At 47.3% G+C, this 23,271-nt stretch overlaps 29 non-coding genes across 29 annotated transcripts; all 29 read right to left on the bottom strand.

The window, feature by feature from the left end:
* Nucleotides 1–223: 223 nt before the first annotated feature.
* On the bottom strand, nt 224–296 carry TRNAK-UUU (transfer RNA lysine (anticodon UUU)). Its single transcript has one exon. It is a non-coding gene; the product is annotated as a tRNA-Lys (tRNA).
* Nucleotides 297–923: 627 nt separating this feature from the next.
* On the bottom strand, nt 924–1,064 carry LOC149446856 (U4 spliceosomal RNA). The gene has a single exon (XR_016306130.1). It is a non-coding gene; the product is annotated as a U4 spliceosomal RNA (small nuclear RNA).
* Nucleotides 1,065–1,616: 552 nt separating this feature from the next.
* TRNAK-UUU (transfer RNA lysine (anticodon UUU)) lies at nt 1,617–1,689 on the bottom strand. Its single transcript has one exon. It is a non-coding gene; the product is annotated as a tRNA-Lys (tRNA).
* Nucleotides 1,690–2,316: 627 nt separating this feature from the next.
* LOC149446858 (U4 spliceosomal RNA) lies at nt 2,317–2,457 on the bottom strand. Its single transcript, XR_016306141.1, has one exon. It is a non-coding gene; the product is annotated as a U4 spliceosomal RNA (small nuclear RNA).
* A 561-nt stretch (nt 2,458–3,018) lies between these two features.
* On the bottom strand, nt 3,019–3,091 carry TRNAK-UUU (transfer RNA lysine (anticodon UUU)). Its single transcript has one exon. It is a non-coding gene; the product is annotated as a tRNA-Lys (tRNA).
* Nucleotides 3,092–3,718: 627 nt separating this feature from the next.
* Nucleotides 3,719–3,859, bottom strand: LOC149446860 (U4 spliceosomal RNA). Its single transcript, XR_016306152.1, has one exon. It is a non-coding gene; the product is annotated as a U4 spliceosomal RNA (small nuclear RNA).
* Nucleotides 3,860–5,116: 1,257 nt separating this feature from the next.
* On the bottom strand, nt 5,117–5,257 carry LOC149446861 (U4 spliceosomal RNA). Its single transcript, XR_016306163.1, has one exon. It is a non-coding gene; the product is annotated as a U4 spliceosomal RNA (small nuclear RNA).
* Nucleotides 5,258–5,816: 559 nt separating this feature from the next.
* Nucleotides 5,817–5,889, bottom strand: TRNAK-UUU (transfer RNA lysine (anticodon UUU)). The gene has a single exon. It is a non-coding gene; the product is annotated as a tRNA-Lys (tRNA).
* A 633-nt stretch (nt 5,890–6,522) lies between these two features.
* LOC149446863 (U4 spliceosomal RNA) lies at nt 6,523–6,663 on the bottom strand. The gene has a single exon (XR_016306174.1). It is a non-coding gene; the product is annotated as a U4 spliceosomal RNA (small nuclear RNA).
* Nucleotides 6,664–7,214: 551 nt separating this feature from the next.
* Nucleotides 7,215–7,287, bottom strand: TRNAK-UUU (transfer RNA lysine (anticodon UUU)). Its single transcript has one exon. It is a non-coding gene; the product is annotated as a tRNA-Lys (tRNA).
* A 620-nt stretch (nt 7,288–7,907) lies between these two features.
* LOC149446865 (U4 spliceosomal RNA) lies at nt 7,908–8,048 on the bottom strand. The gene has a single exon (XR_016306185.1). It is a non-coding gene; the product is annotated as a U4 spliceosomal RNA (small nuclear RNA).
* A 552-nt stretch (nt 8,049–8,600) lies between these two features.
* On the bottom strand, nt 8,601–8,673 carry TRNAK-UUU (transfer RNA lysine (anticodon UUU)). Its single transcript has one exon. It is a non-coding gene; the product is annotated as a tRNA-Lys (tRNA).
* Nucleotides 8,674–9,300: 627 nt separating this feature from the next.
* On the bottom strand, nt 9,301–9,441 carry LOC149446867 (U4 spliceosomal RNA). The gene has a single exon (XR_016306191.1). It is a non-coding gene; the product is annotated as a U4 spliceosomal RNA (small nuclear RNA).
* Nucleotides 9,442–9,992: 551 nt separating this feature from the next.
* TRNAK-UUU (transfer RNA lysine (anticodon UUU)) lies at nt 9,993–10,065 on the bottom strand. Its single transcript has one exon. It is a non-coding gene; the product is annotated as a tRNA-Lys (tRNA).
* Nucleotides 10,066–10,698: 633 nt separating this feature from the next.
* On the bottom strand, nt 10,699–10,839 carry LOC149446869 (U4 spliceosomal RNA). Its single transcript, XR_016306192.1, has one exon. It is a non-coding gene; the product is annotated as a U4 spliceosomal RNA (small nuclear RNA).
* Nucleotides 10,840–12,097: 1,258 nt separating this feature from the next.
* Nucleotides 12,098–12,238, bottom strand: LOC149446870 (U4 spliceosomal RNA). The gene has a single exon (XR_016306193.1). It is a non-coding gene; the product is annotated as a U4 spliceosomal RNA (small nuclear RNA).
* Nucleotides 12,239–12,799: 561 nt separating this feature from the next.
* Nucleotides 12,800–12,872, bottom strand: TRNAK-UUU (transfer RNA lysine (anticodon UUU)). Its single transcript has one exon. It is a non-coding gene; the product is annotated as a tRNA-Lys (tRNA).
* A 627-nt stretch (nt 12,873–13,499) lies between these two features.
* Nucleotides 13,500–13,640, bottom strand: LOC149446872 (U4 spliceosomal RNA). The gene has a single exon (XR_016306194.1). It is a non-coding gene; the product is annotated as a U4 spliceosomal RNA (small nuclear RNA).
* A 1,257-nt stretch (nt 13,641–14,897) lies between these two features.
* Nucleotides 14,898–15,038, bottom strand: LOC149446873 (U4 spliceosomal RNA). The gene has a single exon (XR_016306195.1). It is a non-coding gene; the product is annotated as a U4 spliceosomal RNA (small nuclear RNA).
* Nucleotides 15,039–15,597: 559 nt separating this feature from the next.
* On the bottom strand, nt 15,598–15,670 carry TRNAK-UUU (transfer RNA lysine (anticodon UUU)). Its single transcript has one exon. It is a non-coding gene; the product is annotated as a tRNA-Lys (tRNA).
* A 633-nt stretch (nt 15,671–16,303) lies between these two features.
* LOC149446875 (U4 spliceosomal RNA) lies at nt 16,304–16,444 on the bottom strand. The gene has a single exon (XR_016306196.1). It is a non-coding gene; the product is annotated as a U4 spliceosomal RNA (small nuclear RNA).
* A 1,252-nt stretch (nt 16,445–17,696) lies between these two features.
* Nucleotides 17,697–17,837, bottom strand: LOC149446876 (U4 spliceosomal RNA). Its single transcript, XR_016306198.1, has one exon. It is a non-coding gene; the product is annotated as a U4 spliceosomal RNA (small nuclear RNA).
* A 552-nt stretch (nt 17,838–18,389) lies between these two features.
* On the bottom strand, nt 18,390–18,462 carry TRNAK-UUU (transfer RNA lysine (anticodon UUU)). Its single transcript has one exon. It is a non-coding gene; the product is annotated as a tRNA-Lys (tRNA).
* Nucleotides 18,463–19,095: 633 nt separating this feature from the next.
* LOC149446878 (U4 spliceosomal RNA) lies at nt 19,096–19,236 on the bottom strand. The gene has a single exon (XR_016306199.1). It is a non-coding gene; the product is annotated as a U4 spliceosomal RNA (small nuclear RNA).
* A 559-nt stretch (nt 19,237–19,795) lies between these two features.
* TRNAK-UUU (transfer RNA lysine (anticodon UUU)) lies at nt 19,796–19,868 on the bottom strand. Its single transcript has one exon. It is a non-coding gene; the product is annotated as a tRNA-Lys (tRNA).
* A 627-nt stretch (nt 19,869–20,495) lies between these two features.
* On the bottom strand, nt 20,496–20,636 carry LOC149446880 (U4 spliceosomal RNA). The gene has a single exon (XR_016306200.1). It is a non-coding gene; the product is annotated as a U4 spliceosomal RNA (small nuclear RNA).
* Nucleotides 20,637–21,195: 559 nt separating this feature from the next.
* TRNAK-UUU (transfer RNA lysine (anticodon UUU)) lies at nt 21,196–21,268 on the bottom strand. Its single transcript has one exon. It is a non-coding gene; the product is annotated as a tRNA-Lys (tRNA).
* Nucleotides 21,269–21,888: 620 nt separating this feature from the next.
* Nucleotides 21,889–22,029, bottom strand: LOC149446882 (U4 spliceosomal RNA). Its single transcript, XR_016306201.1, has one exon. It is a non-coding gene; the product is annotated as a U4 spliceosomal RNA (small nuclear RNA).
* A 559-nt stretch (nt 22,030–22,588) lies between these two features.
* Nucleotides 22,589–22,661, bottom strand: TRNAK-UUU (transfer RNA lysine (anticodon UUU)). Its single transcript has one exon. It is a non-coding gene; the product is annotated as a tRNA-Lys (tRNA).
* Between the last annotated feature and the right edge of the window lie 610 nt (nt 22,662–23,271).

Here is a 23,271-nt window from a genome sequence, read left to right on the forward strand (position 1 = left end):
CTGAACTGGAGTCCAGGAAAGCTGGCGTAGACCAGGCTTGTTGGGAATCAGTTGTTCAGGCAAACACCTGCAGCCACCTTTATTTCTGGGCTAGATTCACAGAGCCTTGAAAGGGGGAATTTTGCATCCCTTAGGACATTTCCTCTCTCTAGGCCAGTGAGCACTCCGGCAGATGGGCATAAAGATTACCTTATCCGCAGCTCAACAACAAGGACAAAGCTACCGCCCGAACAGGGACTTGAACCCTGGACCCTCAGATTAAAAGTCTGATGCTCTAACGACTGAGCTATCCGGGCTCTGAAACCTCCAAAACAGTCCAATCTGCTTGAAACTTCACTTTTATGGCAGAAAAAGACCATTCGGCCAAAAGAAAGAGGAGATGTGTGCCTGAATGCACAAGTATTTGGCTCACTCCGGCTGGCCAATCGTCCTCTCCCATTCCATTTTTTAGGACAGCTTGCAACCATGCAGATAGGGTCCAGTCTGGTAGAGATGGAGAACGCTGAAAGTTTCTGGCTTAGTGTAACTTATAGGTCAATGCTCTTTCACTGGAAACAAGGGCCTTGCAAAAAACACACCGGCCAAACTGGTTCCTTAACCCTGGACCAACACGCTTCCAGTATTCTTCCTAATTGACTGGGTTACAAATAAAGAAAGTTCACCTTTAGCCTCATGATGCCAGGTCTAGCAGAGAAAAAGCAAGGAAAAATTTAATGAGGTAGAGTCCACTCTGGATTAAAGGCAAGTGGGGGGGAACGAGCATGACGTGGCAATCACATATTGTTCTACTCAGCAGGCTGTGTGATGACACAAAAGATCTCTATAGTGTCCCCGGCCCCGTGACCCGCTTCCTCAACTCTAACACATCTCAGTCTGCATCTTAGAAGCCATTGCTTTTCTGCTGTTTCAAACATATTGCTCAGTCTCCTGAGAGACTCTCAAAAATTGCCAGTGCTGACTGTATTTCAAGTCATCACAGCGGGGTATTGGGATTAGTTTTCAATTAGCAATAATCACGCCTCAGGTGGACCTCATTGGCTATGATACTGCCACTGCGCAAAGCTAACCAAATCAGTGTCTGCCAATTTCTGCCCATCCTTGGAGGAGGTATTGACATTGAGGTGAGACACAAAAGTGTCATCCAGTGGGCCGCTGAGCATTCTGGGACTTGGCATGCTAATGTGACAGAGAAGACGCCTAAGCTGGCATTGTTTGCATTTGAAAGGACTAAGGAGAATGTCAAGTTTTGGGGCCTAGATGTCAAATGGCTTTCTCCCACAGCAGTTCTCAAAGGCCACTGAATGCATATGGTCCGACGGCTGCACTGTTGGGGAAAAAAAAGCCAAGGTGGAAAGCTTTGGGCCCGTCGTTGAAAGCTTTGTGGATAACAAGCCTGAACTGGAGTCCAGGAAAGCTGGCATAGACCAGGCTTGTTGGGAATCAGTTGTTCAGGCAAACACCTGCAGCCACCTTTATTTCTGGGCTAGATTCACAGAGCCTTGAAAGGGGGAATTTTGCATCCCTTAGGACATTTCCTCTCTCTAGGCCAGTGAGCACTCCGGCAGATGGGCATAAAGATAACCTTATCCGCAACTCAACAACAAGGACAAAGCTACCGCCCGAACAGGGACTTGAACCCTGGACCCTCAGATTAAAAGTCTGATGCTCTACCGACTGAGCTATCCGGGCTCTGAAACCTCCAAAACAGTCCAATCTGCTTGAAACTTCACTTTTATGGCAGAAAAAGACCATTCGGCCAAAAGAAAGAGGAGATGTGTGCCTGAATGCACAAGTATTTGGCTCACTCCGGCTGGCTAATCGTCCTCTCCCATTCCATTTTTTAGGACAGCTTGCAACCATGCAGATAGGGTCCAGTCTGGTAGAAATGGAGAACGCTGAAAGTTTCTGGCTTAGTGTAACTTATAGGTCAATGCTCTTTCACTGGAAACAAGGGCCTTGCAAAAAACACAACGGCCAAACTGGTTCCTTAACCCTGGACCAACACGCTTCCAGTATTCTTCCTAATTGACTGGGTTACAAATAAAGAAAGTTCACCTTTAGCCTCATGATGCCAGGTCTAGCAGAGAAAAAGCAAGGAAAAATTTAATGAGGTAGAGTCCACTCTGGATTAAAGGCAAGTGGGGGGGAACGAGCATGACGTGGCAATCACATATTGCTCTACTCAGCAGGCTGCGTGATGACACAAAAGATCTCTATAGTGTCTCCGGCCCCGTGACCCGCTTCCTCAACTCTAACACATCTCAGTCTGCATCTTAGAAGCCATTGCTTTTCTGCTGTTTCAAACATATTGCTCAGTCTCCTGAGAGACTCTCAAAAATTGCCAGTGCTGACTGTATTTCAAGTCATCACAGCGGGGTATTGGGATTAGTTTTCAATTAGCAATAATCACGCCTCAGGTGGACCTCATTGGCTATGATACTGCCACTGCGCAAAGCTAACCAAATCAGTTTCTGCCAATTTCTGCCCATCCTTGGAGGAGGTATTGACATTGAGGTGAGACACAAAAGTGTCATCCAGTGGGCCGCTGAGCATTCTGGGACTTGGCATGCTAATGTGACAGAGAAGACGCCTAAGCTGGCATTGTTTGCATTTGAAAGGACTAAGGAGAATGTCAAGTTTTGGGGCCTAGATGTCAAATGTCAAATGGCTTTCTTCCACAGCAGTTCTCAAAGGCCACTGAATGCATATGGTCCAACGGCTGCACTGTTGGGGAAAAAAAAAAGCCAAGGTGGAAAGCTTTGGGCCCGTCGTTGAAAGCTTTGTGGATAACAAGCCTGAACTGGAGTCCAGGAAAGCTGGCGTAGACCAGGCTTGTTGGGAATCAGTTGTTCAGGCAAACACCTGCAGCCACCTTTATTTCTGGGCTAGATTCACAGAGCCTTGAAAGGGGGAATTTTGCATCCCTTAGGACATTTCCTCTCTCTAGGCCAGTGAGCACTCCGGCAGATGGGCATAAAGATTACCTTATCCGCAGCTCAACAACAAGGACAAAGCTACCGCCCGAACAGGGACTTGAACCCTGGACCCTCAGATTAAAAGTCTGATGCTCTACCGACTGAGCTATCCGGGCTCTGAAACCTCCAAAACAGTCCAATCTGCTTGAAACTTCACTTTTATGGCAGAAAAAGACCATTCGGCCAAAAGAAAGAGGAGATGTGTGCCTGAATGCACAAGTATTTGGCTCACTCCGGCTGGCCAATCGTCCTCTCCCATTCCATTTTTTAGGACAGCTTGCAACCATGCAGATAGGGTCCAGTCTGGTAGAGATGGAGAACGCTGAAAGTTTCTGGCTTAGTGTAACTTATAGGTCAATGCTCTTTCACTGGAAACAAGGGCCTTGCAAAAAACACACCGGCCAAACTGGTTCCTTAACCCTGGACCAACACGCTTCCAGTATTCTTCCTAATTGACTGGGTTACAAATAAAGAAAGTTCACCTTTAGCCTCATGATGCCAGGTCTAGCAGAGAAAAAGCAAGGAAAAATTTAATGAGGTAGAGTCCACTCTGGATTAAAGGCAAGTGGGGGGGAACGAGCATGACGTGGCAATCACATATTGTTCTACTCAGCAGGCTGCGTGATGACACAAAAGATCTCTATAGTGTCCCCGGCCCCGTGACCCGCTTCCTCAACTCTAACACATCTCAGTCTGCATCTTAGAAGCCATTGCTTTTCTGCTGTTTCAAACATATTGCTCAGTCTCCTGAGAGACTCTCAAAAATTGCCAGTGCTGACTGTATTTCAAGTCATCACAGCGGGGTATTGGGATTAGTTTTCAATTAGCAATAATCACGCCTCAGGTGGACCTCATTGGCTATGATACTGCCACTGCGCAAAGCTAACCAAATCAGTGTCTGCCAATTTCTGCCCATCCTTGGAGGAGGTATTGACATTGAGGTGAGACACAAAAGTGTCATCCAGTGGGCCGCTGAGCATTCTGGGACTTGGCATGCTAATGTGACAGAGAAGACGCCTAAGCTGGCATTGTTTGCATTTGAAAGGACTAAGGAGAATGTCAAGTTTTGGGGCCTAGATGTCAAATGTCAAATGGCTTTCTCCCACAGCAGTTCTCAAAGGCCACTGAATGCATATGGTCCGACGGCTGCACTGTTGGGGAAAAAAAAGCCAAGGTGGAAAGCTTTGGGCCCGTCGTTGAAAGCTTTGTGGATAACAAGCCTGAACTGGAGTCCAGGAAAGCTGGCGTAGACCAGGCTTGTTGGGAATCAGTTGTTCAGGCAAACACCTGCAGCCACCTTTATTTCTGGGCTAGATTCACAGAGCCTTGAAAGGGGGAATTTTGCATCCCTTAGGACATTTCCTCTCTCTAGGCCAGTGAGCACTCCGGCAGATGGGCATAAAGATTACCTTATCCGCAGCTCAACAACAAGGACAAAGCTACCGCCCGAACAGGGACTTGAACCTCAGATTAAAAGTCTGATGCTCTACCGACTGAGCTATCCGGGCTCTGAAAGCTCCACCTCCAAAACAGTCCAATCTGCTTGAAACTTCACTTTTATGGCAGAAAAAGACCATGCGCCCAAAAGAAAGAGGAGATGTGTGCCTGAATGCACAAGTATTTGGCTCACTCCGGCTGGCCAATCGTCCTCTCCCATTCCATTTTTTAGGACAGCTTGCAACCATGCAGATAGGGTCCAGTCTGGTAGAGATGGAGAACGCTGAAAGTTTCTGGCTTAGTGTAACTTATAGGTCAATGCTCTTTCACTGGAAACAAGGGCCTTGCAAAAAACACACCGGCCAAACTGGTTCCTTAACCCTGGACCAACACGCTTCCAGTATTCTTCCTAATTGACTGGGTTACAAATAAAGAAAGTTCACCTTTAGCCTCATGATGCCAGGTCTAGCAGAGAAAAAGCAAGGAAAAATTGAATGAGGTAGAGTCCACTCTGGATTAAAGGCAAGTGGGGGGGAACGAGCATGACGTGGCAATCACATATTGTTCTACTCAGCAGGCTGCGTGATGACACAAAAGATCTCTATAGTGTCCCCGGCCCCGTGACCCGCTTCCTCAACTCTAACACATCTCAGTCTGCATCTTAGAAGCCATTGCTTTTCTGCTGTTTCAAACATATTGCTCAGTCTCCTGAGAGACTCTCAAAAATTGCCAGTGCTGACTGTATTTCAAGTCATCACAGCGGGGTATTGGGATTAGTTTTCAATTAGCAATAATCACGCCTCAGGTGGACCTCATTGGCTATGATACTGCCACTGCGCAAAGCTAACCAAATCAGTGTCTGCCAATTTCTGCCCATCCTTGGAGGAGGTATTGACATTGAGGTGAGACACAAAAGTGTCATCCAGTGGGCCGCTGAGCATTCTGGGACTTGGCATGCTAATGTGACAGAGAAGACGCCTAAGCTGGCATTGTTTGCATTTGAAAGGACTAAGGAGAATGTCAAGTTTTGGGGCCTAGATGTCAAATGTCAAATGGCTTTCTCCCACAGCAGTTCTCAAAGGCCACTGAATGCATATGGTCCGACGGCTGCACTGTTGGGGAAAAAAAAGCCAAGGTGGAAAGCTTTGGGCCCGTCGTTGAAAGCTTTGTGGATAACAAGCCTGAACTGGAGTCCAGGAAAGCTGGCGTAGACCAGGCTTGTTGGGAATCAGTTGTTCAGGCAAACACCTGCAGCCACCTTTATTTCTGGGCTAGATTCACAGAGCCTTGAAAGGGGGAATTTTGCATCCCTTAGGACATTTCCTCTCTCTAGGCCAGTGAGCACTCCGGCAGATGGGCATAAAGATTACCTTATCCGCAGCTCAACAACAAGGACAAAGCTACCGCCCGAACAGGGACTTGAACCCTGGACCCTCAGATTAAAAGTCTGATGCTCTACCGACTGAGCTATCCGGGCTCTGAAAGCTCCACCTCCAAAACAGTCCAATCTGCTTGAAACTTCACTTTTATGGCAGAAAAAGACCATGCGCCCAAAAGAAAGAGGAGATGTGTGCCTGAATGCACAAGTATTTGGCTCACTCCGGCTGGCCAATCGTCCTCTCCCATTCCATTTTTTAGGACAGCTTGCAACCATGCAGATAGGGTCCAGTCTGGTAGAGATGGAGAACGCTGAAAGTTTCTGGCTTAGTGTAACTTATAGGTCAATGCTCTTTCACTGGAAACAAGGGCCTTGCAAAAAACACACCGGCCAAACTGGTTCCTTAACCCTGGACCAACACGCTTCCAGTATTCTTCCTAATTGACTGGGTTACAGATAAAGAAAGTTCACCTTTAGCCTCATGATGCCAGGTCTAGCAGAGAAAAAGCAAGGAAAAATTGAATGAGGTAGAGTCCACTCTGGATTAAAGGCAAGTGGGGGGGAAGGAGCATGACGTGGCAATCACATATTGTTCTACTCAGCAGGCTGCGTGATGACACAAAAGATCTCTATAGTGTCCCCGGCCCCGTGACCCGCTTCCTCAACTCTAACACATCTCAGTCTGCATCTTAGAAGCCATTGCTTTTCTGCTGTTTCAAACATATTGCTCAGTCTCCTGAGAGACTCTCAAAAATTGCCAGTGCTGACTGTATTTCAAGTCATCACAGCGGGGTATTGGGATTAGTTTTCAATTAGCAATAATCACGCCTCAGGTGGACCTCATTGGCTATGATACTGCCACTGCGCAAAGCTAACCAAATCAGTGTCTGCCAATTTCTGCCCATCCTTGGAGGAGGTATTGACATTGAGGTGAGACACAAAAGTGTCATCCAGTGGGCCGCTGAGCATTCTGGGACTTGGCATGCTAATGTGACAGAGAAGACGCCTAAGCTGACATTGTTTGCATTTGAAAGGACTAAGGAGAATGTCAAGTTTTGGGCCTAGATGTCAAATGGCTTTCTCCCACAGCAGTTCTCAAAGGCCACTGAATGCATATGGTCCGACGGCTGCACTGTTGGGGAAAAAAAAGCCAAGGTGGAAAGCTTTGGGCCCGTCGTTGAAAGCTTTGTGGATAACAAGCCTGAACTGGAGTCCAGGAAAGCTGGCGTAGACCAGGCTTGTTGGGAATCAGTTGTTCAGGCAAACACCTGCAGCCACCTTTATTTCTGGGCTAGATTCACAGAGCCTTGAAAGGGGGAATTTTGCATCCCTTAGGACATTTCCTCTCTCTAGGCCTGTGAGCACTCCGGCAGATGGGCATAAAGATTACCTTATCCGCAGCTCAACAACAAGGACAAAGCTACCGCCCGAACAGGGACTTGAACCCTGGACCCTCAGATTAAAAGTCTGATGCTCTACCGACTGAGCTATCCGGGCTCTGAAACCTCCAAAACAGTCCAATCTGCTTGAAACTTCACTTTTATGGCAGAAAAAGACCATTCGGCCAAAAGAAAGAGGAGATGTGTGCCTGAATGCACAAGTATTTGGCTCACTCCGGCTGGCCAATCGTCCTCTCCCATTCCATTTTTTAGGACAGCTTGCAACCATGCAGATAGGGTCCAGTCTGGTAGAGATGGAGAACGCTGAAAGTTTCTGGCTTAGTGTAACTTATAGGTCAATGCTCTTTCACTGAAAACAAGGGCCTTGCAAAAAACACACCGGCCAAACTGGTTCCTTAACCCTGGACCAACACGCTTCCAGTATTCTTCCTAATTGACTGGGTTACAAATAAAGAAAGTTCACCTTTAGCCTCATGATGCCAGGTCTAGCAGAGAAAAAGCAAGGAAAAATTTAATGAGGTAGAGTCCACTCTGGATTAAAGGCAAGTGGGGGGGAACGAGCATGACGTGGCAATCACATATTGTTCTACTCAGCAGGCTGCGTGATGACACAAAAGATCTCTATAGTGTCCCCGGCCCCGTTTCCTCAACTCTAACACATCTCAGTCTGCATCTTAGAAGGCATTGCTTTTCTGCTGTTTCAAACATATTGCTCAGTCTCCTGAGAGACTCTCAAAAATTGCCAGTGCTGACTGTATTTCAAGTCATCACAGCGGGGTATTGGGATTAGTTTTCAATTAGCAATAATCACGCCTCAGGTGGACCTCATTGGCTATGATACTGCCACTGCGCAAAGCTAACCAAATCAGTGTCTGCCAATTTCTGCCCATCCTTGGAGGAGGTATTGACATTGAGGTGAGACACAAAAGTGTCATCCAGTGGGCCGCTGAGCATTCTGGGACTTGGCATGCTAATGTGACAGAGAAGACGCCTAAGCTGGCATTGTTTGCATTTGAAAGGACTAAGGAGAATGTCAAGTTTTGGGGACTAGATGTCAAATGGCTTTCTCCCACAGCAGTTCTCAAAGGCCACTGAATGCATATGGTCCGACGGCTGCACTGTTGGGGAAAAAAAAGCCAAGGTGGAAAGCTTTGGGCCCGTCGTTGAAAGCTTTGTGGATAACAAGCCTGAACTGGAGTCCAGGAAAGCTGGCGTAGACCAGGCTTGTTGGGAATCAGTTGTTCAGGCAAACACCTGCAGCCACCTTTATTTCTGGGCTAGATTCACAGAGCCTTGAAAGGGGGAATTTTGCATCCCTTAGGACATTTCCTCTCTCTAGGCCAGTGAGCACTCCGGCAGATGGGCATAAAGATTACCTTATCCGCAGCTCAACAACAAGGACAAAGCTACCGCCCGAACAGGGACTTGAACCTTGGACCCTCAGATTAAAAGTCTGATGCTCTACCGACTGAGCTATCCGGGCTCTGAAACCTCCAAAACAGTCCAATCTGCTTGAAACTTCACTTTTATGGCAGAAAAAGACCATTCGGCCAAAAGAAAGAGGAGATGTGTGCCTGAATGCACAAGTATTTGGCTCACTCCGGCTGGCCAATCGTCCTCTCCCATTCCATTTTTTAGGACAGCTTGCAACCATGCAGATAGGGTCCAGTCTGGTAGAGATGGAGAACGCTGAAAGTTTCTGGCTTAGTGTAACTTATAGGTCAATGCTCTTTCACTGAAAACAAGGGCCTTGCAAAAAACACACCGGCCAAACTGGTTCCTTAACCCTGGACCAACACGCTTCCAGTATTCTTCCTAATTGACTGGGTTACAAATAAAGAAAGTTCACCTTTAGCCTCATGATGCCAGGTCTAGCAGAGAAAAAGCAAGGAAAAATTTAATGAGGTAGAGTCCACTCTGGATTAAAGGCAAGTGGGGGGGAACGAGCATGACGTGGCAATCACATATTGTTCTACTCAGCAGGCTGCGTGATGACACAAAAGATCTCTATAGTGTCCCCGGCCCCATGACCCGCTTCCTCAACTCTAACACATCTCAGTCTGCATCTTAGAAGCCATTGCTTTTCTGCTGTTTCAAACATATTGCTCAGTCTCCTGAGAGACTCTCAAAAATTGCCAGTGCTGACTGTATTTCAAGTCATCACAGCGGGGTATTGGGATTAGTTTTCAATTAGCAATAATCACGCCTCAGGTGGACCTCATTGGCTATGATACTGCCACTGCGCAAAGCTAACTAAATCAGTGTCTGCCAATTTCTGCCCATCCTTGGAGGAGGTATTGACATTGAGGTGAGACACAAAAGTGTCATCCAGTGGGCCGCTGAGCATTCTGGGACTTGGCATGCTAATGTGACAGAGAAGACGCCTAAGCTGGCATTGTTTGCATTTGAAAGGACTAAGGAGAATGTCAAGTTTTGGGCCTAGATGTCAAATGGCTTTCTCCCACAGCAGTTCTCAAAGGCCACTGAATGCATATGGTCCGACGGCTGCACTGTTGGGGAAAAAAAAGCCAAGGTGGAAAGCTTTGGGCCCGTTGTTGAAAGCTTTGTGGATAACAAGCCTGAACTGGAGTCCAGGAAAGCTGGCGTAGACCAGGCTTGTTGGGAATCAGTTGTTCAGGCAAACACCTGCAGCCACCTTTATTTCTGGGCTAGATTCACAGAGCCTTGAAAGGGGGAATTTTGCATCCCTTAGGACATTTCCTCTCTCTAGGCCTGTGAGCACTCCGGCAGATGGGCATAAAGATTACCTTATCCGCAGCTCAACAACAAGGACAAAGCTACCGCCCGAACAGGGACTTGAACCCTGGACCCTCAGATTAAAAGTCTGATGCTCTACCGACTGAGCTATCCGGGCTCTGAAAGCTCCACCTCCAAAACAGTCCAATCTGCTTGAAACTTCACTTTTATGGCAGAAAAAGACCATGCGCCCAAAAGAAAGAGGAGATGTGTGCCTGAATGCACAAGTATTTGGCTCACTCCGGCTGGCCAATCGTCCTCTCCCATTCCATTTTTTAGGACAGCTTGCAACCATGCAGATAGGGTCCAGTCTGGTAGAGATGGAGAACGCTGAAAGTTTCTGGCTTAGTGTAACTTATAGGTCAATGCTCTTTCACTGAAAACAAGGGCCTTGCAAAAAACACACCGGCCAAACTGGTTCCTTAACCCTGGACCAACACGCTTCCAGTATTCTTCCTAATTGACTGGGTTACAAATAAAGAAAGTTCACCTTTAGCCTCATGATGCCAGGTCTAGCAGAGAAAAAGCAAGGAAAAATTTAATGAGGTAGAGTCCACTCTGGATTAAAGGCAAGTGGGGGGGAACGAGCATGACGTGGCAATCACATATTGTTCTACTCAGCAGGCTGCGTGATGACACAAAAGATCTCTATAGTGTCCCCGGCCCCATGACCCGCTTCCTCAACTCTAACACATCTCAGTCTGCATCTTAGAAGCCATTGCTTTTCTGCTGTTTCAAACATATTGCTCAGTCTCCTGAGAGACTCTCAAAAATTGCCAGTGCTGACTGTATTTCAAGTCATCACAGCGGGGTATTGGGATTAGTTTTCAATTAGCAATAATCACGCCTCAGGTGGACCTCATTGGCTATGATACTGCCACTGCGCAAAGCTAACTAAATCAGTGTCTGCCAATTTCTGCCCATCCTTGGAGGAGGTATTGACATTGAGGTGAGACACAAAAGTGTCATCCAGTGGGCCGCTGAGCATTCTGGGACTTGGCATGCTAATGTGACAGAGAAGACGCCTAAGCTGGCATTGTTTGCATTTGAAAGGACTAAGGAGAATGTCAAGTTTTGGGGCCTAGATGTCAAATGGCTTTCTCCCACAGCAGTTCTCAAAGGCCACTGAATGCATATGGTCCGACGGCTGCACTGTTGGGGAAAAAAAAGCCAAGGTGGAAAGCTTTGGGCCCGTCGTTGAAAGCTTTGTGGATAACAAGCCTGAACTGGAGTCCAGGAAAGCTGGCGTAGACCAGGCTTGTTGGGAATCAGTTGTTCAGGCAAACACCTGCAGCCACCTTTATTTCTGGGCTAGATTCACAGAGCCTTGAAAGGGGGAATTTTGCATCCCTTAGGACATTTCCTCTCTCTAGGCCAGTGAGCACTCCGGCAGATGGGCATAAAGATTACCTTATCCGCAGCTCAACAACAAGGACAAAGCTACCGCCCGAACAGGGACTTGAACCCTGGACCCTCAGTTTAAAAGTCTGATGCTCTACCGACTGAGCTATCCGGGCTCTGAAAGCTCCACCTCCAAAACAGTCCAATCTGCTTGAAACTTCACTTTTATGGCAGAAAAAGACCATTCGGCCAAAAGAAAGAGGAGATGTGTGCCTGAATGCACAAGTATTTGGCTCACTCCGGCTGGCCAATCGTCCTCTCCCATTCCATTTTTTAGGACAGCTTGCAACCATGCAGATAGGGTCCAGTCTGGTAGAGATGGAGAACGCTGAAAGTTTCTGGCTTAGTGTAACTTATAGGTCAATGCTCTTTCACTGGAAACAAGGGCCTTGCAAAAAACACAACGGCCAAACTGGTTCCTTAACCCTGGACCAACACGCTTCCAGTATTCTTCCTAATTGACTGGGTTACAAATAAAGAAAGTTCACCTTTAGCCTCATGATGCAGGGTCTAGCAGAGAAAAAGCAAGGAAAAATTTAATGAGGTAGAGTCCACTCTGGATTAAAGGCAAGTGGGGGGGAACGAGCATGACGTGGCAATCACATATTGCTCTACTCAGCAGGCTGCGTGATGACACAAAAGATCTCTATAGTGTCTCCGGCCCCGTGACCCGCTTCCTCAACTCTAACACATCTCAGTCTGCATCTTAGAAGCCATTGCTTTTCTGCTGTTTCAAACATATTGCTCAGTCTCCTGAGAGACTCTCAAAAATTGCCAGTGCTGACTGTATTTCAAGTCATCACAGCGGGGTATTGGGATTAGTTTTCAATTAGCAATAATCACGCCTCAGGTGGACCTCATTGGCTATGATACTGCCACTGCGCAAAGCTAACCAAATCAGTGTCTGCCAATTTCTGCCCATCCTTGGAGGAGGTATTGACATTGAGGTGAGACACAAAAGTGTCATCCAGTGGGCCGCTGAGCATTCTGGGACTTGGCATGCTAATGTGACAGAGAAGACGCCTAAGCTGGCATTGTTTGCATTTGAAAGGACTAAGGAGAATGTCAAGTTTTGGGGCCTAGATGTCAAATGTCAAATGGCTTTCTTCCACAGCAGTTCTCAAAGGCCACTGAATGCATATGGTCCAACGGCTGCACTGTTGGGGAAAAAAAAAAGCCAAGGTGGAAAGCTTTGGGCCCGTCGTTGAAAGCTTTGTGGATAACAAGCCTGAACTGGAGTCCAGGAAAGCTGGCGTAGACCAGGCTTGTTGGGAATCAGTTGTTCAGGCAAACACCTGCAGCCACCTTTATTTCTGGGCTAGATTCACAGAGCCTTGAAAGGGGGAATTTTGCATCCCTTAGGACATTTCCTCTCTCTAGGCCAGTGAGCACTCCGGCAGATGGGCATAAAGATTACCTTATCCGCAGCTCAACAACAAGGACAAAGCTACCGCCCGAACAGGGACTTGAACCCTGGACCCTCAGATTAAAAGTCTGATGCTCTACCGACTGAGCTATCCGGGCTCTGAAACCTCCAAAACAGTCCAATCTGCTTGAAACTTCACTTTTATGGCAGAAAAAGACCATTCGGCCAAAAGAAAGAGGAGATGTGTGCCTGAATGCACAAGTATTTGGCTCACTCCGGCTGGCCAATCGTCCTCTCCCATTCCATTTTTTAGGACAGCTTGCAACCATGCAGATAGGGTCCAGTCTGGTAGAGATGGAGAACGCTGAAAGTTTCTGGCTTAGTGTAACTTATAGGTCAATGCTCTTTCACTGGAAACAAGGGCCTTGCAAAAAACACACCGGCCAAACTGGTTCCTTAACCCTGGACCAACACGCTTCCAGTATTCTTCCTAATTGACTGGGTTACAAATAAAGAAAGTTCACCTTTAGCCTCATGATGCCAGGTCTAGCAGAGAAAAAGCAAGGAAAAATTTAATGAGGTAGAGTCCACTCTGGATTAAAGGCAAGTGGGGGGGAAGGAGCATGACGTGGCAATCACATATTGTTCTACTCAGCAGGCTGCGTGATGACACAAAAGATCTCTATAGTGTCCCCGGCCCCGTGACCCGCTTCCTCAACTCTAACACATCTCAGTCTGCATCTTAGAAGCCATTGCTTTTCTGCTGTTTCAAACATATTGCTCAGTCTCCTGAGAGACTCTCAAAAATTGCCAGTGCTGACTGTATTTCAAGTCATCACAGCGGGGTATTGGGATTAGTTTTCAATTAGCAATAATCACGCCTCAGGTGGACCTCATTGGCTATGATACTGCCACTGCGCAAAGCTAACCAAATCAGTGTCTGCCAATTTCTGCCCATCCTTGGAGGAGGTATTGACATTGAGGTGAGACACAAAAGTGTCATCCAGTGGGCCGCTGAGCATTCTGGGACTTGGCATGCTAATGTGACAGAGAAGACGCCTAAGCTGGCATTGTTTGCATTTGAAAGGACTAAGGAGAATGTCAAGTTTTGGGGCCTAGATGTCAAATGTCAAATGGCTTTCTCCCACAGCAGTTCTCAAAGGCCACTGAATGCATATGGTCCGACGGCTGCACTGTTGGGGAAAAAAAAGCCAAGGTGGAAAGCTTTGGGCCCGTCGTTGAAAGCTTTGTGGATAACAAGCCTGAACTGGAGTCCAGGAAAGCTGGCGTAGACCAGGCTTGTTGGGAATCAGTTGTTCAGGCAAACACCTGCAGCCACCTTTATTTCTGGGCTAGATTCACAGAGCCTTGAAAGGGGGAATTTTGCATCCCTTAGGACATTTCCTCTCTCTAGGCCAGTGAGCACTCCGGCAGATGGGCATAAAGATTACCTTATCCGCAGCTCAACAACAAGGACAAAGCTACCGCCCGAACAGGGACTTGAACCTCAGATTAAAAGTCTGATGCTCTACCGACTGAGCTATCCGGGCTCTGAAAGCTCCACCTCCAAAACAGTCCAATCTGCTTGAAACTTCACTTTTATGGCAGAAAAAGACCATGCGCCCAAAAGAAAGAGGAGATGTGTGCCTGAATGCACAAGTATTTGGCTCACTCCGGCTGGCCAATCGTCCTCTCCCATTCCATTTTTTAGGACAGCTTGCAACCATGCAGATAGGGTCCAGTCTGGTAGAGATGGAGAACGCTGAAAGTTTCTGGCTTAGTGTAACTTATAGGTCAATGCTCTTTCACTGGAAACAAGGGCCTTGCAAAAAACACACCGGCCAAACTGGTTCCTTAACCCTGGACCAACACGCTTCCAGTATTCTTCCTAATTGACTGGGTTACAAATAAAGAAAGTTCACCTTTAGCCTCATGATGCCAGGTCTAGCAGAGAAAAAGCAAGGAAAAATTGAATGAGGTAGAGTCCACTCTGGATTAAAGGCAAGTGGGGGGGAAGGAGCATGACGTGGCAATCACATATTGTTCTACTCAGCAGGCTGCGTGATGACACAAAAGATCTCTATAGTGTCCCCGGCCCCGTGACCCGCTTCCTCAACTCTAACACATCTCAGTCTGCATCTTAGAAGCCATTGCTTTTCTGCTGTTTCAAACATATTGCTCAGTCTCCTGAGAGACTCTCAAAAATTGCCAGTGCTGACTGTATTTCAAGTCATCACAGCGGGGTATTGGGATTAGTTTTCAATTAGCAATAATCACGCCTCAGGTGGACCTCATTGGCTATGATACTGCCACTGCGCAAAGCTAACCAAATCAGTGTCTGCCAATTTCTGCCCATCCTTGGAGGAGGTATTGACATTGAGGTGAGACACAAAAGTGTCATCCAGTGGGCCGCTGAGCATTCTGGGACTTGGCATGCTAATGTGACAGAGAAGACGCCTAAGCTGGCATTGTTTGCATTTGAAAGGACTAAGGAGAATGTCAAGTTTTGGGGCCTAGATGTCAAATGTCAAATGGCTTTCTCCCACAGCAGTTCTCAAAGGCCACTGAATGCATATGGTCCGACGGCTGCACTGTTGGGGAAAAAAAAGCCAAGGTGGAAAGCTTTGGGCCCGTCGTTGAAAGCTTTGTGGATAACAAGCCTGAACTGGAGTCCAGGAAAGCTGGCGTAGACCAGGCTTGTTGGGAATCAGTTGTTCAGGCAAACACCTGCAGCCACCTTTATTTCTGGGCTAGATTCACAGAGCCTTGAAAGGGGGAATTTTGCATCCCTTAGGACATTTCCTCTCTCTAGGCCAGTGAGCACTCCGGCAGATGGGCATAAAGATTACCTTATCCGCAGCTCAACAACAAGGACAAAGCTACCGCCCGAACAGGGACTTGAACCCTGGACCCTCAGATTAAAAGTCTGATGCTCTACCGACTGAGCTATCCGGGCTCTGAAAGCTCCACCTCCAAAACAGTCCAATCTGCTTGAAACTTCACTTTTATGGCAGAAAAAGACCATGCGCCCAAAAGAAAGAGGAGATGTGTGCCTGAATGCACAAGTATTTGGCTCACTCCGGCTGGCCAATCGTCCTCTCCCATTCCATTTTTTAGGACAGCTTGCAACCATGCAGATAGGGTCCAGTCTGGTAGAGATGGAGAACGCTGAAAGTTTCTGGCTTAGTGTAACTTATAGGTCAATGCTCTTTCACTGGAAACAAGGGCCTTGCAAAAAACACACCGGCCAAACTGGTTCCTTAACCCTGGACCAACACGCTTCCAGTATTCTTCCTAATTGACTGGGTTACAGATAAAGAAAGTTCACCTTTAGCCTCATGATGCCAGGTCTAGCAGAGAAAAAGCAAGGAAAAATTGAATGAGGTAGAGTCCACTCTGGATTAAAGGCAAGTGGGGGGGAAGGAGCATGACGTGGCAATCACATATTGTTCTACTCAGCAGGCTGCGTGATGACACAAAAGATCTCTATAGTGTCCCCGGCCCCGTGACCCGCTTCCTCAACTCTAACACATCTCAGTCTGCATCTTAGAAGCCATTGCTTTTCTGCTGTTTCAAACATATTGCTCAGTCTCCTGAGAGACTCTCAAAAATTGCCAGTGCTGACTGTATTTCAAGTCATCACAGCGGGGTATTGGGATTAGTTTTCAATTAGCAATAATCACGCCTCAGGTGGACCTCATTGGCTATGATACTGCCACTGCGCAAAGCTAACCAAATCAGTGTCTGCCAATTTCTGCCCATCCTTGGAGGAGGTATTGACATTGAGGTGAGACACAAAAGTGTCATCCAGTGGGCCGCTGAGCATTCTGGGACTTGGCATGCTAATGTGACAGAGAAGACGCCTAAGCTGGCATTGTTTGCATTTGAAAGGACTAAGGAGAATGTCAAGTTTTGGGGCCTAGATGTCAAATGTCAAATGGCTTTCTCCCACAGCAGTTCTCAAAGGCCACTGAATGCATATGGTCCGACGGCTGCACTGTTGGGGAAAAAAAAGCCAAGGTGGAAAGCTTTGGGCCCGTCGTTGAAAGCTTTGTGGATAACAAGCCTGAACTGGAGTCCAGGAAAGCTGGCGTAGACCAGGCTTGTTGGGAATCAGTTGTTCAGGCAAACACCTGCAGCCACCTTTATTTCTGGGCTAGATTCACAGAGCCTTGAAAGGGGGAATTTTGCATCCCTTAGGACATTTCCTCTCTCTAGGCCAGTGAGCACTCCGGCAGATGGGCATAAAGATTACCTTATCCGCAGCTCAACAACAAGGACAAAGCTACCGCCCGAACAGGGACTTGAACCCTGGACCCTCAGTTTAAAAGTCTGATGCTCTACCGACTGAGCTATCCGGGCTCTGAAACCTCCAAGACAGTCCAATCTGCTTGAAACTTCACTTTTATGGCAGAAAAAGACCATTCGGCCAAAAGAAAGAGGAGATGTGTGCCTGAATGCACAAGTATTTGGCTCACTCCGGCTGGCCAATCGTCCTCTCCCATTCCATTTTTTAGGACAGCTTGCAACCATGCAGATAGGGTCCAGTCTGGTAGAGATGGAGAACGCTGAAAGTTTCTGGCTTAGTGTAACTTATAGGTCAATGCTCTTTCACTGAAAACAAGGGCCTTGCAAAAAACACACCGGCCAAACTGGTTCCTTAACCCTGGACCAACACGCTTCCAGTATTCTTCCTAATTGACTGGGTTACAAATAAAGAAAGTTCACCTTTAGCCTCATGATGCCAGGTCTAGCAGAGAAAAAGCAAGGAAAAATTTAATGAGGTAGAGTCCACTCTGGATTAAAGGCAAGTGGGGGGGAACGAGCATGACGTGGCAATCACATATTGTTCTACTCAGCAGGCTGCGTGATGACACAAAAGATCTCTATAGTGTCCCCGGCCCCGTTTCCTCAACTCTAACACATCTCAGTCTGCATCTTAGAAGGCATTGCTTTTCTGCTGTTTCAAACATATTGCTCAGTCTCCTGAGAGACTCTCAAAAATTGCCAGTGCTGACTGTATTTCAAGTCATCACAGCGGGGTATTGGGATTAGTTTTCAATTAGCAATAATCACGCCTCAGGTGGACCTCATTGGCTATGATACTGCCACTGCGCAAAGCTAACCAAATCAGTGTCTGCCAATTTCTGCCCATCCTTGGAGGAGGTATTGACATTGAGGTGAGACACAAAAGTGTCATCCAGTGGGCTGCTGAGCATTCTGGGACTTGGCATGCTAATGTGACAGAGAAGACGCCTAAGCTGGCATTGTTTGCATTTGAAAGGACTAAGGAGAATGTCAAGTTTTGGGGCCTAGATGTCAAATGGCTTTCTCCCACAGCAGTTCTCAAAGGCCACTGAATGCATATGGTCCGACGGCTGCACTGTTGGGGAAAAAAAAGCCAAGGTGGAAAGCTTTGGGCCCGTCGTTGAAAGCTTTGTGGATAACAAGCCTGAACTGGAGTCCAGGAAAGCTGGCGTAGACCAGGCTTGTTGGGAATCAGTTGTTCAGGCAAACACCTGCAGCTACCTTTATTTCTGGGCTAGATTCACAGAGCCTTGAAAGGGGGAATTTTGCATCCCTTAGGACATTTCCTCTCTCTAGGCCAGTGAGCACTCCGGCAGATGGGCATAAAGATTACCTTATCCGCAGCTCAACAACAAGGACAAAGCTATCACCCGAACAGGGACTTGAACCCTGGACCCTCAGATTAAAAGTCTGATGCTCTACCGACTGAGCTATCCGGGCTCTGAAAGCTCCACCTCCAAAACAGTCCAATCTGCTTGAAACTTCACTTTTATGGCAGAAAAAGACCATGCGCCCAAAAGAAAGAGGAGATGTGTGCCTGAATGCACAAGTATTTGGCTCACTCCGGCTGGCCAATCGTCCTCTCCCATTCCATTTTTTAGGACAGCTTGCAACCATGCAGATAGGGTCCAGTCTGGTAGAGATGGAGAACGCTGAAAGTTTCTGGCTTAGTGTAACTTATAGGTCAATGCTCTTTCACTGGAAACAAGGGCCTTGCAAAAAACACACCGGCCAAACTGGTTCCTTAACCCTGGACCAACACGCTTCCAGTATTCTTCCTAATTGACTGGGTTACAAATAAAGAAAGTTCACCTTTAGCCTCATGATGCAGGGTCTAGCAGAGAAAAAGCAAGGAAAAATTGAATGAGGTAGAGTCCACTCTGGATTAAAGGCAAGTGGGGGGGAACGAGCATGACGTGGCAATCACATATTGTTCTACTCAGCAGGCTGCGTGATGACACAAAAGATCTCTATAGTGTCCCCGGCCCCATGACCCGCTTCCTCAACTCTAACACATCTCAGTCTGCATCTTAGAAGCCATTGCTTTTCTGCTGTTTCAAACATATTGCTCAGTCTCCTGAGAGACTCTCAAAAATTGCCAGTGCTGACTGTATTTCAAGTCATCACAGCGGGGTATTGGGATTAGTTTTCAATTAGCAATAATCACGCCTCAGGTGGACCTCATTGGCTATGATACTGCCACTGCGCAAAGCTAACCAAATCAGTGTCTGCCAATTTCTGCCCATCCTTGGAGGAGGTATTGACATTGAGGTGAGACACAAAAGTGTCATCCAGTGGGCCGCTGAGCATTCTGGGACTTGGCATGCTAATGTGACAGAGAAGACGCCTAAGCTGGCATTGTTTGCATTTGAAAGGACTAAGGAGAATGTCAAGTTTTGGGGCCTAGATGTCAAATGTCAAATGGCTTTCTCCCACAGCAGTTCTCAAAGGCCACTGAATGCATATGGTCCGACGGCTGCACTGTTGGGGAAAAAAAAGCCAAGGTGGAAAGCTTTGGGCCCGTCGTTGAAAGCTTTGTGGATAACAAGCCTGAACTGGAGTCCAGGAAAGCTGGCGTAGACCAGGCTTGTTGGGAATCAGTTGTTCAGGCAAACACCTGCAGCCACCTTTATTTCTGGGCTAGATTCACAGAGCCTTGAAAGGGGGAATTTTGCATCCCTTAGGACATTTCCTCTCTCTAGGCCAGTGAGCACTCCGGCAGATGGGCATAAAGATTACCTTATCAGCAGCTCAACAACAAGGACAAAGCTACCGCCCGAACAGGGACTTGAACCCTGGACCCTCAGATTAAAAGTCTGATGCTCTACCGACTGAGCTATCCGGGCTCTGAAACCTCCAAAACAGTCCAATCTGCTTGAAACTTCACTTTTATGGCAGAAAAAGACCATTCGGACAAAAGAAAGAGGAGATGTGTGCCTGAATGCACAAGTATTTGGCTCACTCCGGCTGGCCAATCGTCCTCTCCCATTCCATTTTTTAGGACAGCTTGCAACCATGCAGATAGGGTCCAGTCTGGTAGAGATGGAGAACGCTGAAAGTTTCTGGCTTAGTGTAACTTATAGGTCAATGCTCTTTCACTGAAAACAAGGGCCTTGCAAAAAACACACCGGCCAACCTGGTTCCTTAACCCTGGACCAACACGCTTCCAGTATTCTTCCTAATTGACTGGGTTACAAATAAAGAAAGTTCACCTTTAGCCTCATGATGCCAGGTCTAGCAGAGAAAAAGCAAGGAAAAATTTAATGAGGTAGAGTCCACTCTGGATAAAAGGCAAGTGGGGGGGAACGAGCATGACGTGGCAATCACATATTGTTCTACTCAGCAGGCTGCGTGATGACACAAAAGATCTCTATAGTGTCCCCGGCCCCATGACCCGCTTCCTCAACTCTAACACATCTCAGTCTGCATCTTAGAAGCCATTGCTTTTCTGCTGTTTCAAACATATTGCTCAGTCTCCTGAGAGACTCTCAAAAATTGCCAGTGCTGACTGTATTTCAAGTCATCACAGCGGGGTATTGGGATTAGTTTTCAATTAGCAATAATCACGCCTCAGGTGGACCTCATTGGCTATGATACTGCCACTGCGCAAAGCTAACCAAATCAGTGTCTGCCAATTTCTGCCCATCCTTGGAGGAGGTATTGACATTGAGGTGAGACACAAAAGTGTCATCCAGTGGGCCGCTGAGCATTCTGGGACTTGGCATGCTAATGTGACAGAGAAGACGCCTAAGCTGGCATTGTTTGCATTTGAAAGGACTAAGGAGAATGTCAAGTTTTGGGGCCTAGATGTCAAATGTCAAATGGCTTTCTCCCACAGCAGTTCTCAAAGGCCACTGAATGCATATGGTCCGACGGCTGCACTGTTGGGGAAAAAAAAGCCAAGGTGGAAAGCTTTGGGCCCGTCGTTGAAAGCTTTGTGGATAACAAGCCTGAACTGGAGTCCAGGAAAGCTGGCGTAGACCAGGCTTGTTGGGAATCAGTTGTTCAGGCAAACACCTGCAGCCACCTTTATTTCTGGGCTAGATTCACAGAGCCTTGAAAGGGGGAATTTTGCATCCCTTAGGACATTTCCTCTCTCTAGGCCAGTGAGCACTCCGGCAGATGGGCATAAAGATTACCTTATCCGCAGCTCAACAACAAGGAGAAAGCTACCGCCCGAACAGGGACTTGAACCCTGGACCCTCAGATTAAAAGTCTGATGCTCTACCGACTGAGCTATCCGGGCTCTGAAACCTCCAAAACAGTCCAATCTGCTTGAAACTTCACTTTTATGGCAGAAAAAGACCATTCGGACAAAAGAAAGAGGAGATGTGTGCCTGAATGCACAAGTATTTGGCTCACTCCGGCTGGCCAATCGTCCTCTCCCATTCCATTTTTTAGGACAGCTTGCAACCATGCAGATAGGGTCCAGTCTGGTAGAGATGGAGAACGCTGAAAGTTTCTGGCTTAGTGTAACTTATAGGTCAATGCTCTTTCACTGAAAACAAGGGCCTTGCAAAAAACACACCGGCCAAACTGGTTCCTTAACCCTGGACCAACACGCTTCCAGTATTCTTCCTAATTGACTGGGTTACAAATAAAGAAAGTTCACCTTTAGCCTCATGATGCCAGGTCTAGCAGAGAAAAAGCAAGGAAAAATTGAATGAGGTAGAGTCCACTCTGGATTAAAGGCAAGTGGGGGGGAACGAGCATGACGTGGCAATCACATATTGTTCTACTCAGCAGGCTGCGTGATGACACAAAAGATCTCTATAGTGTCCCCGGCCCCGTTTCCTCAACTCTAACACATCTCAGTCTGCATCTTAGAAGCCATTGCTTTTCTGCTGTTTCAAACATATTGCTCAGTCTCCTGAGAGACTCTCAAAAATTGCCAGTGCTGACTGTATTTCAAGTCATCACAGCGGGGTATTGGGATTAGTTTTCAATTAGCAATAATCACGCCTCAGGTGGACCTCATTGGCTATGATACTGCCACTGCGCAAAGCTAACCAAATCAGTGTCTGCCAATTTCTGCCCATCCTTGGAGGAGGTATTGACATTGAGGTGAGACACAAAAGTGTCATCCAGTGGGCCGCTGAGCATTCTGGGACTTGGCATGCTAATGTGACAGAGAAGACGCCTAAGCTGGCATTGTTTGCATTTGAAAGGACTAAGGAGAATGTCAAGTTTTGGGGCCTAGATGTCAAATGTCAAATGGCTTTCTCCCACAGCAGTTCTCAAAGGCCACTGAATGCATATGGTCCGACGGCTGCACTGTTGGGGAAAAAAAAGCCAAGGTGGAAAGCTTTGGGCCCGTCGTTGAAAGCTTTGTGGATAACAAGCCTGAACTGGAGTCCAGGAAAGCTGGCGTAGACCAGGCTTGTTGGGAATCAGTTGTTCAGGCAAACACCTGCAGCCACCTTTATTTCTGGGCTAGATTCACAGAGCCTTGAAAGGGGGAATTTTGCATCCCTTAGGACATTTCCTCTCTCTAGGCCAGTGAGCACTCCGGCAGATGGGCATAAAGATTACCTTATCCGCAGCTCAACAACAAGGACAAAGCTACCGCCCGAACAGGGACTTGAACCCTGGACCCTCAGATTAAAAGTCTGATGCTCTACCGACTGAGCTATCCGGGCTCTGAAACCTCCAAAACAGTCCAATCTGCTTGAAACTTCACTTTTATGGCAGAAAAAGACCATTCGGCCAAAAGAAAGAGGAGATGTGTGCCTGAATGCACAAGTATTTGGCTCACTCCGGCTGGCCAATCGTCCTCTCCCATTCCATTTTTTAGGACAGCTTGCAACCATGCAGATAGGGTCCAGTCTGGTAGAGATGGAGAACGCTGAAAGTTTCTGGCTTAGTGTAACTTATAGGTCAATGCTCTTTCACTGAAAACAAGGGCCTTGCAAAAAACACACCGGCCAAACTGGTTCCTTAACCCTGGACCAACACGCTTCCAGTATTCTTCCTAATTGACTGGGTTACAAATAAAGAAAGTTCACCTTTAGCCTCATGATGCCAGGTCTAGCAGAGAAAAAGCAAGGAAAAATTTAATGAGGTAGAGTCCACTCTGGATTAAAGGCAAGTGGGGGGGAACGAGCATGACGTGGCAATCACATATTGTTCTACTCAGCAGGCTGCGTGATGACACAAAAGATCTCTATAGTGTCCCCGGCCCCGTTTCCTCAACTCTAACACATCTCAGTCTGCATCTTAGAAGCCATTGCTTTTCTGCTGTTTCAAACA

This window comes from Staurois parvus, unplaced genomic scaffold (genome assembly GCF_062004578.1).
Source record: "Staurois parvus isolate SC_StPar_1 unplaced genomic scaffold, SC_StPar_1.0 ptg000689l, whole genome shotgun sequence".
Taxonomy (NCBI): domain Eukaryota; kingdom Metazoa; phylum Chordata; class Amphibia; order Anura; family Ranidae; genus Staurois; species Staurois parvus.